The sequence below is a fragment of the Adiantum capillus-veneris genome, chromosome 16 (genome assembly GCF_014529385.1).
Source record: "Adiantum capillus-veneris isolate H3 chromosome 16, ASM1452938v2, whole genome shotgun sequence".
Classification (NCBI taxonomy): Eukaryota; Viridiplantae; Streptophyta; class Polypodiopsida; order Polypodiales; family Pteridaceae; genus Adiantum; species Adiantum capillus-veneris.
The window spans coordinates 60,267,203-60,278,572 of NC_140946.1; the positions used below are offsets into that span (position 1 = coordinate 60,267,203).

The 11,370-nt window shown below is 43.0% G+C and overlaps 1 long non-coding RNA gene across 1 annotated transcript; it reads right to left on the minus strand.

Moving 5' to 3' along the window:
* Nucleotides 1-782: 782 nt before the first annotated feature.
* On the minus strand, nt 783-2,639 carry LOC147439138 (uncharacterized). Its single transcript, XR_015184460.1, has 2 exons — nt 1,935-2,639; nt 783-1,846 (listed from the first exon to the last, which is right to left on the minus strand). It is a non-coding gene; the product is annotated as an uncharacterized LOC147439138 (long non-coding RNA).
* Between the last annotated feature and the right edge of the window lie 8,731 nt (nt 2,640-11,370).

The following is an 11,370-nucleotide window of genomic DNA, read 5'->3' on the forward strand; positions in this document are numbered from 1 at the left end:
AACACCAAATGGAGGAGAGCTAGGACGAATAAGGCCTTTTTCTAAGAGGTCAGAGACTTGGCATTGGATTTCGTGTTGGTGCATGGGACTGTGACGATATGGTGCACGGTGTGGTGGTTGATTGCTAGGGATGATTTCTATAGTGTGATATATGTCGCCTCGAGAAGGAGGTAAGTGAGGTGGGTAATCGTGAGCAAAACAATCATCATAGGCATGCAAAACTGTTGCTGTTGAGGAGAGAGAGGAAGTTGCTACTCTTCCTCAACCTGTGTGACATATACCATATACGCTTTGTTTTATTTACTAAGTGCACGTTTAACTTGAGTGTGGGAAAGGAGTGCGTGCGTCTCAAGCTTTGGATTCCTGTGAGATGATTGTTGACCTTGAAAAGTAAAAAACATTGTGTGTGTCGTGTAGTCAATGTTAGGGTTATGTTCATGACGAAAAGGCATACCTAAAATTACGTTGATTGATTGCAATGGTGCAACAAGAAAATTATGCTTTTGGGTGTATGCACCTAAAGTGATTTGAACATCATGAACCATGTAAATACCATTAAACCATGTACCTTAGAATGCATTTTTCACTTTAAAGGGTGATTCTACTTTAGGTAATTGTAATTTGTGTGCAAAACGTTTAGAAATAAAATCATGTGTATTGTCATCGTCGTGCAAAAGAGACACTGTCGTATCGTGTATAGAAGCAGTCATTCGCAACAAAGAGTGTAGAGTAATAGGAGTACACGTGGCATCGACAGTATTGAGAGCAGCATGCGAGGGATCAGTAGTTCAATCATTGTAGATTTTTGTATTCGTGTCAAGAGCCACTTGAGTGGGATGTTGGTGGTTGAGAGAGAAATTGGCCATGACATAGCCAATTCTATGATAGAGATGACACACTATTCAAGAACTATTGTTTGTGGGAGGTGCAGTGGCTTGTGCAGTCAGTGGAGATGCAAAATTATGACTTGTTTGTCCAAATGTACGGCATCGCGGACCAGAATTAAAGGCAGTGCATGGAGGTGGTGTAAGACGTGGAGCAGTCAAAGCACGTGCAGGTGCAAAATGGCAAGTGCGAGGTGTCTGATAATTATTGGGGTTATACCTGCGATTATTATTGAAGCGTGAGAAATTGTTGAAAGAAGGTGGTTGGTGTCGCGGTGGATTAACTTGCATCATATGTGTGATCAAATTGATCCCCTTTCCAACATCATGTGCATAAGAAATAGCTTCGTAGAGAGTGGTTGGCTTCAAAGAATGGAGTTTGGCTTGAATACCGCATCGAAGTCCATCTTCATACTTGATTTGAAGCATATCTTCAAGAACATCCTCCATCATGTGTAGGAGCAGCTGGTGTTGCCAAAATCTGTCAGTGTACCGGCTCACTATCTCACCTTCTATCCAAGAGAAAGCAGACCAGGCACGTCGAGCCTACAAGTGGAATTGAGGTGGGAGAAAGTTGTGCTTGATTTGGCTTTAAAATTCGAACCAAGTGGTTGGGCGTTGTGCGTTGCTGCAGGTGACGTTCCACCAAAGCGAAGCCGTACCGATCATGTGGTTTGTAGCACACTTAATTTTGTCGTTCTCGGAGAAGGATTCGTCAGTAAAATAATCATCAAATTGACTAAGCCAAGACAGATCGATGTTACCAATTTTGCGGCCATCATAGCAGAAAAAGTGAAAGTGCGACGACTGAGTTTTTGTTCTTTGCGATCGGCTTTGTTGTCAAAGGTGGCCTTGAGAATTTTGGCAAGGCGTTCGTCGCTGAGCTCGGCGTCTCGGTCGCGTTCTTCACATCCAGCAAGTTGATTTTGGAGCTCTTGAACATCCTGTTAGAGAAGCTCAATCTGATCGGTAGAGAGTGAGTCAAGCAGCAAAGAATCATCAGTCAGTATGATGCAGTGTGTGAAAATTGTGTGATGGTATTCACGATACCGTAGTCGTAGGCGAGGCAAGACGAATTTGCCACTTTGGTCGAGGAGGTGGAAAGCAGCTTGCATCTATTGGAAGATGCGGAGATTAGTGTTCGATGGAGTAGGCGACGTCTTCAACTGACATCAAGGAGCGGTGATAAAATTGGGAGAAGCCATCAATTCGTGAAGGAGATGCCCGAGGGTGAAGATGGTGGCATAATCCGAGGAAGAGATGGAGAAGGAACCCATAATGGTGAAGCGAAAAAAGAGAAACTGTGAATTCGTAGAAATGTTACTCAGTTGCACAGGAACAGTCCCATAATTTCTTGGGAATATGAAGAGAGATACTGTTGTTTAAATAAATAGAGTGCTTGCAGTGTATTTTTCGACAGGAGAGACTGGGGAGGGTACGCAAGGTGATACTCGTCATGGACAGTCAATACTCAAGTGCCAAGGCCCTAAAGAACTGACACAGAAACAGAGAGAGTCGCGCAAAACTGGTGATGTTTGCAGGAGGAATCTTGGTAACGCGCAGGAGGAGAGAGTCCGAAGCGATGGCGAATGTGAAAGGGTGTGTGTCTGTGTGGGAGTAGGAGACAAGGGGGTGAGGGGGGGAAATGCAGGTCGGTGCTACAGAATGTATGTGTGGTGGTTGGTTGGTGGGGGGAAAAGGCAAGGTGGTGAGAGTTGGGAGAGGACCGGAGGGAACCACCTATTAAGAGGGAGAAAGACTCAGCGTGCAGTACAGTAGGAGAGAGAGTCCGAGTGTAGTGATGATTGTGAGCAGGTGACGAGGGAGGGATGGTAGGTAGTAGATGACGGAAAAGAGAGCATTGTGTGTGAGTAGGGGAGAAAAAGCAGCCGCGAGTTGGTTGAGTGGTTGATATAAGGCAACCGGGCTGGAGTTGGTTAAAAGAGAGGTGGTGGGTGCACTGAAAGAAGATAGAGAGGGAGAGAGAAGGCCTAAAAGACAGTCGAGTGGGAGTAGACTGGGCACCTCCATGCAAGAGGGATCCAGGGAGAGTGGGTGGTCCTCCTTTAGAGAGAGAAGGCTGGGGAAAACAAATGACGCAGGCATGACAAATGCGAGGACAAACAGAGGCCATTTTCTGACGAGTAGTAAGCAAAAATTTAAGGCATAGGATACATATTGTAACCAGTGCAAGGTGCAGGGCAGTGTCGATGCAGCGTGAAAGAAATCTAGAGCACGAAAAAAAATGGATGGAAACTTACTGCAAAATGAGAGATACAAAGCAAATCCAAGCCAAATGAAAGAATGGACCTCAATCGACTGCACACGCTAAGGTTGTCAAAGTCCGTAAAAACGGGGCATATAGCGAAAACAATAAGAGTTTGTATTATACACTCAAAACTTTGCAGCGATGCACAATTTCACTAATAGCTAACAATACAATTCACATCAAATTGAGAACGACGAATTTCAATTGAAGTTTGCCTGTTGCTACATGAAGTTAAGTTGTGATTAGCAAAATGAATAAATTGAAAACATTATACAATTAATAAAAATTTGACGCAATTTCTTAGTCATAATCCTATTGCTTAGTTTGAGAGTTGTACTTATCTTCACATGAATAGCCTTTATAGTGTTGAAATTGATCGGAGCGTAGTCCTTGGCTCTGACACCACTGCTACATGCGGGAGTGTAGAGAGCCCTGCAAAAACATGGAAGATAACGTTTTACAAACAACAAACACAAAGGATCCGCATACCTGGAATATTGTACATCACATAATCACAACTATGCAGAATCTGGAAGAGCCAGAGAGAGAGAAGAGCATTGGGTACAATCATCCCCCCATGCCTAGATTGAGCTGGCTTTATTTCCAAAAAGGGACAGCTCATAAATTGAGGCTATTTATATTCCACTTTGGGGATAAAGAGTTTATTGAAAAAACTAAATTCTTATTGACTATTCCATGTCCTGCTATCTGTTGCCAGTCACCTGCCCATCTGCCTATGACTCAGCTACCTTGACCTGCTATATCATGCACACATGACCATAATTGTTAGTATCCAACTACTCAGAATCCATTCCATAACAACTTTTGGGAATTCCTTTGGTAGGTAGATTCTCCATGATGTAGAGAACATTTTGTCTTCCCACCTCATCAAGAGATCACAACTATATCTCTTGGTAGGTCACTCCCAAGTTCGTATGTTAGATCCTGTGTGTGCAGTTTGTATCTCTCCAACTGTGCAGACAACCAACTTGGCGCCTTCACCAAAAATCATGGGAGTGTAATTAGGGTAAAACCTCTAACCAAATTATAGTCCATATTGATTAGATCAACTTCTCTTTGTATTTCTCCACAAGATCACGATTGTAGGTGGTTGATATCACTCCTACAAATCTGCATGTAGACCTCCCAAAATTGCTCTTGTTGACCTCCAACATTGATTTTCTAAAATTTATGTGTAGGTTTGCCTTGTCTCCTTCCTATGAGATTTCTCCAAGATTCCATGTTCTTCCTTTCAGAGTCCTTGTAGCCCTATTATGGATCTCTTCAAGCTTGCTTGATGGGTTCCATTCTCCACCATAGCTTCTTTGCCTCCTTTGTGTGAGATGGGCATTCTATCTTCCATCTCCAACTTTTCTCCTTTGTGTGAGATGGGCATCCTATCTTCCATCTCTAATAGGTACTTCTGAGAGACTCAGTGGCTAATCCCCAAACCCGATCTAGAGGCTACAATCCCAAGTACAATGAATGTGTTTTGCCAATTACCAACACTCTATACAAGATTATCTAATGCCTCACAATGTCTCTCACTATGTTCTCATTTCTTCTTCCCAATTGCTAAGGTGTGAGTGTGCTTCCCAGTAGCATCACTTCACCACCTTGCTAAGCTCACTACCTAATGTATAGTGGCATCCTTGATCTAACCCAATAACATCTTGGAACTGGGGTACACCTAGGTACAACTGTGTACAAAGGGACTAGCGCAACCTTCTCTGCTGCACTCTTTATAGCTGATGTAGATGACTCCTTTAAGTGAATTTTGGGGATTCCTAGGTAGATCCTCCATATGTAAGGAACATTTTATCTTCACACTCATCAAGTGATCACGGCTGTATCTCTAGGTAGGTCACTCCCAAGTTGGTATGTTAAATCCTGTGTGTGCAATTTGTAGCTCTATAGGCATCCAACTTGGTGCCTTCACCAAAAATGGTGGGAGAGAAATAAGGGTAAATCCATGTGACCATATTGCAGTCCATATTGAGTAGAGAAACTTCTCTTTGTATTGCTCCATGAGATCACTAATGTAGATGGTTGTTATCACTTCTACAAATATACATGAAAACCTCCTAAAATTGCTCCCGACTTTTGGGTACTTTTGGTACTTTACTACCTTAATGCTTGGTAGTTACTGTAGACTCTTCTCATGTGTAGATGGGGTAAAATCCATGACCATGGACATGTATCCTCATGCCATAACATCATACTTGAGTCCATATTGACTCACTTCCATCATTCATCCTTAGCCCTTGTTCACACGTAGTAGAGATGATGTGAACTTGCATATTTCAACAAGTGCTAGGCTTCAACCTACATTCCATGACAATATTTAGAGCTTCATTCACATGAAAAATGGCTAATAGTAGAAATAAGGCATCAAATAGATGGAGTGACATGTCAAGTGTGTCTCAAGGGAGTATATGTTCATGTGGAAATAGTCACATAACTGAAAATTTGTATATTTGTGCTAGGTAGGAGAAAATTGTGATTTTTTCTGTGTCGTATTGTTGTCGCGAACAACAGTCAAATCTTGATTTAGCCAATGTTTTATCCTAACCTGGAAACTAATGCCTATGAAGTCCCAGATGTATTGGACTTACCCAATGTCAATAATCTGCTTGCTTCACCTTGCCCAGAAGTCTAAAAAAATATTGCAAGGGAGACCGTATTTATGATACATATGGTTTAGTACTCTTAAAATGGTACAAATGGTTCATATAGATCACTCTTGTAAGATCAAAAGTAAAAAGCTCACATCTATTGTGAAAAGGGTCCAAAAAGGCCTACAACAACTGAGGTCAAAACCCCAGTTCTAGCCAAATCACTTAGCCTCACCATTTTTGTACCAGAGCCTATTCTTACAGTGTACATCAATCCCATGAGGTCCAAATAAAGAAAACGTTTCTATCCATCATAGCTAGGAAAACATTGCGATTTTTTCTTAACCTTACATGAATGAAAAAACTTCAAGTTTTTGTGCATCCTGCGTGAATCACATAGTCATTTAAAGATAGCTACAGAATCAACAAGCTAAATGGATATGTATGAAGGCATGGAAAACGCTAGAATAGCTTTGAAAATTTTCTGAAAATGTTACGATGATGTGATGGTTATACAAGAGCTATGCAAAACAACACGAAAGGAATGCCCAAGAAGTGGAACCACAAGAAAAAATCTCGAGAAACTACGCACCTTCACTTTCCTCAAGGAGACAAAGAGAGCTTGATAGTAATGCAGCAAGCACTATTAGTTTGCTTAAATGGAAGAAGAAGAAATAGTAATCCTTGTTTTTTTGTTCTCTCTTGGTGGTATGCTTTTAGTGCACTGGCTTGGGGGCAAGTGGCGAGTTGTGGCAGGGCTAGCTCCTTGGTGGAAACCTCAAGCCAGTCTTGGTTACCCTTTAATGTTGTTGGTTTCAGTGGCACCCTTTATTATCTGATGTGTATGTTGGTTTTGGTGGTTGTTTTTTGAGATTAGGAAGGTGGTAGATGCCATGGCTCGGGTGGAGCATGGCTATCATTGAAACTTTTTTGGTTTCTTAATTTATATTGCCACTCACTATTGTGAGTTTGGCCAAAAAAAAATGCTAAAGAGAAAATAAAGGAGAAGAGAAACACATATGTACAAATGTTAAGTTAACCAACTCTTTATATGAACACAAAAAGTCTTTTGATTTTCCACCTTCAAGAGTCTTTTCATTTTCTAAACTCACCCTTCAGTTACGCTTGCAAGTAACTAAGGGTTCACGGGGAGTACTGCTAAAGAAGCAGAATGCTCGATAGGGAACTTAGGGTTCATTGAGGGTTAGGCTATGGATCCGCAAGGGCAAGGACCAAGGTCGAGCTCTAGTTACTCCGAGCCATTACGTTCAAGTTTGGTCTTCGACACCTGAAAGACCTACCTTTGAGGAGATCTCGTGATTTAGAAGCCTTCTCCACGTAAGTCAAAGATAGTTGCAATTATTTTGTGAAGTGCATGTTACCATATACATGTGGTAGTGATGTATGTGAACACACTTAGCACCGTCGCGGCATTTTTTCCCTCACTAGGAGGTTTTTTCCCCGTGCATTGTATATACGTCCATCACTCTAGGGCTATCTTATCTTTCCATTGCACACTAAGTAATACTACTCTTTATTGTGTGCCTTGAGCTTCCTTCATCTTCTCCAAAACGTGTGTGTTTCCTTGCAACCCCGTTTCCAATGATTGGTATCAGAGATGGTTGCGTCCTCTCGGGCTTAGTCACCAACATCGTCAGCACAAGCCTGCTCACTTTCACAGATTTCGGTGAACTTTGGTGAATGTCAGCAAGTTGAAAAATAATTTGGGTTAGCTCGTAGAGCTGAGTTTGCTCAGATTTTCCATTCATGCTTGTAGACGGCTGGATAGTCACTATGTGGGAACGTCTTCTTAGAAGATGGGCAGCGAATCATTTAGTAATTACTATGGTAACTACTACAGTAAACCCGAAGTGTATAAATAGGGCCCATTACATTGTAATCGGGTTGGCAGTTATTATCATTTGGGTTAGCGCCTTGGCTATACTTGTACTTGAGAATCATTAGCAGTATTGACGGCTGTACTTTCTCTCTGTAAATCATATTCGCTGTAATCTTGATCTGTAATCCCAATCATGGCATATATTTCAGTTATACTCACTTCTCGTCCAGTCTTTTGAAGTTGAATCTGAATCTGAATCCTAATTCCTGTACATAAGTCTGATTCTTATTTCAGTATCCACATTCCAGTTGAGTCTCTGATTCCTGTTCAGTCTGCTGTCTGAAATCTTCCCATACTAGTAGCTGAAATCTTCCAACACTGGAATTAGCTGTCTCAAGAGATCAGCTCCAATTCCATTTTGGCGATCACGGTGGCTCGAGCTGAAGCTCGTGGACTGAAAGACTCTTCTCCCAATTGAAGTTTTCAGCAATGGCACCAAAATCCAATCATGGCCAGAAATCTACCATTCGTGTGGACCCCATTCCTGAGGAGTCAGGAAGAGAGTCTGACCCAAAGCAAGAGAAGATGACTGACATTGAGGCTCAGGACGAGCATAGTCAGGCTGATGAGGCGCAGGACTCATAGCACTCCAGTCATTCTCGACGCCAACGGGCAGAACGGGAAGCACGGAAGGCAGAGAGTTCCAAGAATTCTCAGTCTCGCGAGAGAGATGAGGATACCAAGGGCAATAAGGGAAGTCACCGTACTTCTAGCAGACAAACCAGAGAAGACACTGACACTGAGACAGAGACAGAGATTGATTGGGATGCTGACACTGACAATTTCAAGAAGGCTCCCAAGTGTCATTCTGAAGCCAAGAAGAGAAGTGCCAGGATCAGTAGTAATCGAAATGATTACACAGCTTCCCTGAAGATTTCCTTTCCAATATTCAAAGGGGGGAAAAAGGATGATCCAGATGTTCACATACAAGCTTTCGAGCAGTATGCTGAACTAAAAGACATTGATGAAGATGATTGGGGGGAATATTTTCCACAAACCTTGAAGGAGGCAGCGAGGAAATGGTATTACCATTACCCTGCATGCCAGCTGAGATCATATAAAAAATTGCTTAAGGCCTTCAGGTTGGCATATTCCGAAAATAGAGGGGACGAAGATATTCTCTGTGAATTAGATAAGATCAAACAGAGGAATTTGTCAGTCCGCAGCTATGTGGAAAAGATAAAAGAGCTAACCAGGCAGTTGCAAGAACCGCCGTCTGAGAAGAGATTGAGGGCATGGTTCCTGAATGGGTTCAGAAGCAAGAAGCTTAGGGAACAAGAGGTACCAGCCCCTACAAAAAAATTCAATGATCTGGTCCAAAGGGCATTAAAGCTGGAACAGCAGGTTAAGAAGGAAAAGAGCCACAAGAAGCGAAGGACCAGTAGCAGTAGCTCTGCTACTGAAACTTCTGATTCCAGTGAAATGTCCAGTAGCTCCGACAGCAGCTCCAATGAACGAGCAAAGGAGAAATCAAAGAAGGGATCATGGACCAAGAAAATTGAAGAGATGGCTAGGCAGATTGCAGAAATTAGCCACACAAGACAGCTAGTCCGAAAGATGGAGACTTGGTGTTCAAGATGCAAATCCAAGGACCATATCTCCACTGAATGTCCACAATGTACCTACTGCAAGGCCTTTGGTCACCTATGGAATAATTGTGGCATCAGAATTCACCATTTTAAGAAAGGAAAGGATCTGTCAGTGGTTGCCTACACTGAACCAGTGAAGGTAGAACCAGTCAAAGTAGCTCAAGAGGAGAGACCAGGTACCAGTGGTACTGGTCAAGGGCGTGGTAGATACCAACCAGGAATGGACAGAGGAAGAGGAAGAGGCAACTTCGAGAACATGAGCATGAATTGCTATACTTGTGGGAAGTATGGTCATTTTGCAGCCCAATGTCCAGATGCACCTGTAACGAGGCTAAGGCACCAGAGCCAGTCCCAATTAGGGTGGTTACCAGGAGCAAGGGAGTAGTCATTGAAGATATCCCAGACATTTTAGAAGTACCAATCAATCCTAACAATAGCAAGTGGGCTCAACAAAGGGAAGTTTGGAAGGCCAAAGGTAAAGAAAAGGTGGTAGATGAGTGGCAAGAGCAGCGGGAACTAGCAGCTAAAATCACGGAGGATTTAGCTAAGAAGCTTCCAGAGCAGCCAGAGTTCCGAAGCTAGAGTCATTCAAAGGATACCAGCCCAATCGACTGATAAAGATCAGTCAATACCGGCCATGACAGAGACCATGCTGACTGTGGTACAAGGACTAGCTAATGAAATGGGAGTGGATGGAAAGAGTAGAAGCACTGCAAAAGAAGAATGGCAGTGTGAAGATACCAGTTCTTCAAGCTCTGACAATCAGTCTGACCAAGAGAGAGAAAAAATTCATGTGAAAATTTGTGATAGAATCCAGAAGCTGACTGTAGCGCTGGAGGATATAAGGAAGACCTTGCCTGAGGTGGCCAACTTTATCAGACAGCGCAGGAAGAGTGAGGCAGAGGCCAGAACAATGGACCTGACGGCTGTCCGGGATGATGAAGTTCCACTTATTCAGGTAGACTACAAGGTCAAGAAGCAGTGGGAACCTCTCTCAAGCGTTATCCTGGATGGAGGGGCAGGAGTCAACATAATGGGAGCCCATCTTCAGCAAAGAATGGGTATCACTAATATGAAACCAGCACCATTCAAAGTAAGAATGGCAGATCATAGAGTCGTACAGGCGACGGGTATGATTGAAAACATGCAAATAAGAGTTGGGAGGGAGAAATTCAAAACCAGTTTCCTAGTCCTAGATGTGCAGGGAGCATATGGAATGCTACTAGGGCGCCCATGGTTAAGAACAACACATGTTGTTCATGACTATGCAAACCAAACTTTGACCATAGAAGGGGCCAGTGGCAGAATCCAAATCCAGACCAACAATACCAGGAGCTGGAAAAAGGAACTGAGGCCGAAGGAGTTGTGTCAGAAGTATAGAGCCAAGAAGATCGAGCGAATGCTAGCGGCTATGAACATATTCCCTTGGGCAGAAATCGACTTGAATGCAGTCTTGCTGAACAAAGAGCAGGCTGACAAGCAGAAGAGACAATTCCCTCATCAGTTTCCCGAAGTAAATGTAGTGGAAAGAACAGTTCAGCTAACTGGAAGGATGGAGGAACCAGCTGATACTGGTATAGTAGAGGAACCAGTATGTTTTGAAGAGTACCCACTGGATCAGAATAAAGATTCAGAAATGAATGGACCATCCTGGGACTACGCTGAAGAATTGACCAAACGAAAAGGAGGCGGACCAAACTGGTTGCTTCCAGACGGTCAGGAAGTAGAAGAGTGGAACCTGGGATCAGAGGAAAATCCCAGAATGATCAAGGTTAACAAGCACCTCAACCCGGCAATGAAGGAAAAGGCACAAAAAATGTTCCAGAACTATAAAGATGTGTTTGCCTGGGAACATACAGATTTGAAGGGAGTAGATCCTGAAGTCTGTCAGCACTGAATACCACTGAAACCGGATGCTAGGCCAGTAAGATTGCAAAGATACCGGATGAACCCCAACTATGCAAAGAAGGTCAAGGAGGAGATTGATAATCTTCTCAAAGCTGGGTTCATTATGGAAGTGGCAAGCAGTGATTGGCTATTTCCCATAGTCGTCGTTCCCAAAAAGAATGGGAAATTGAGAGTATGTGTCGACTATAGGAAACTAAATGCCCAG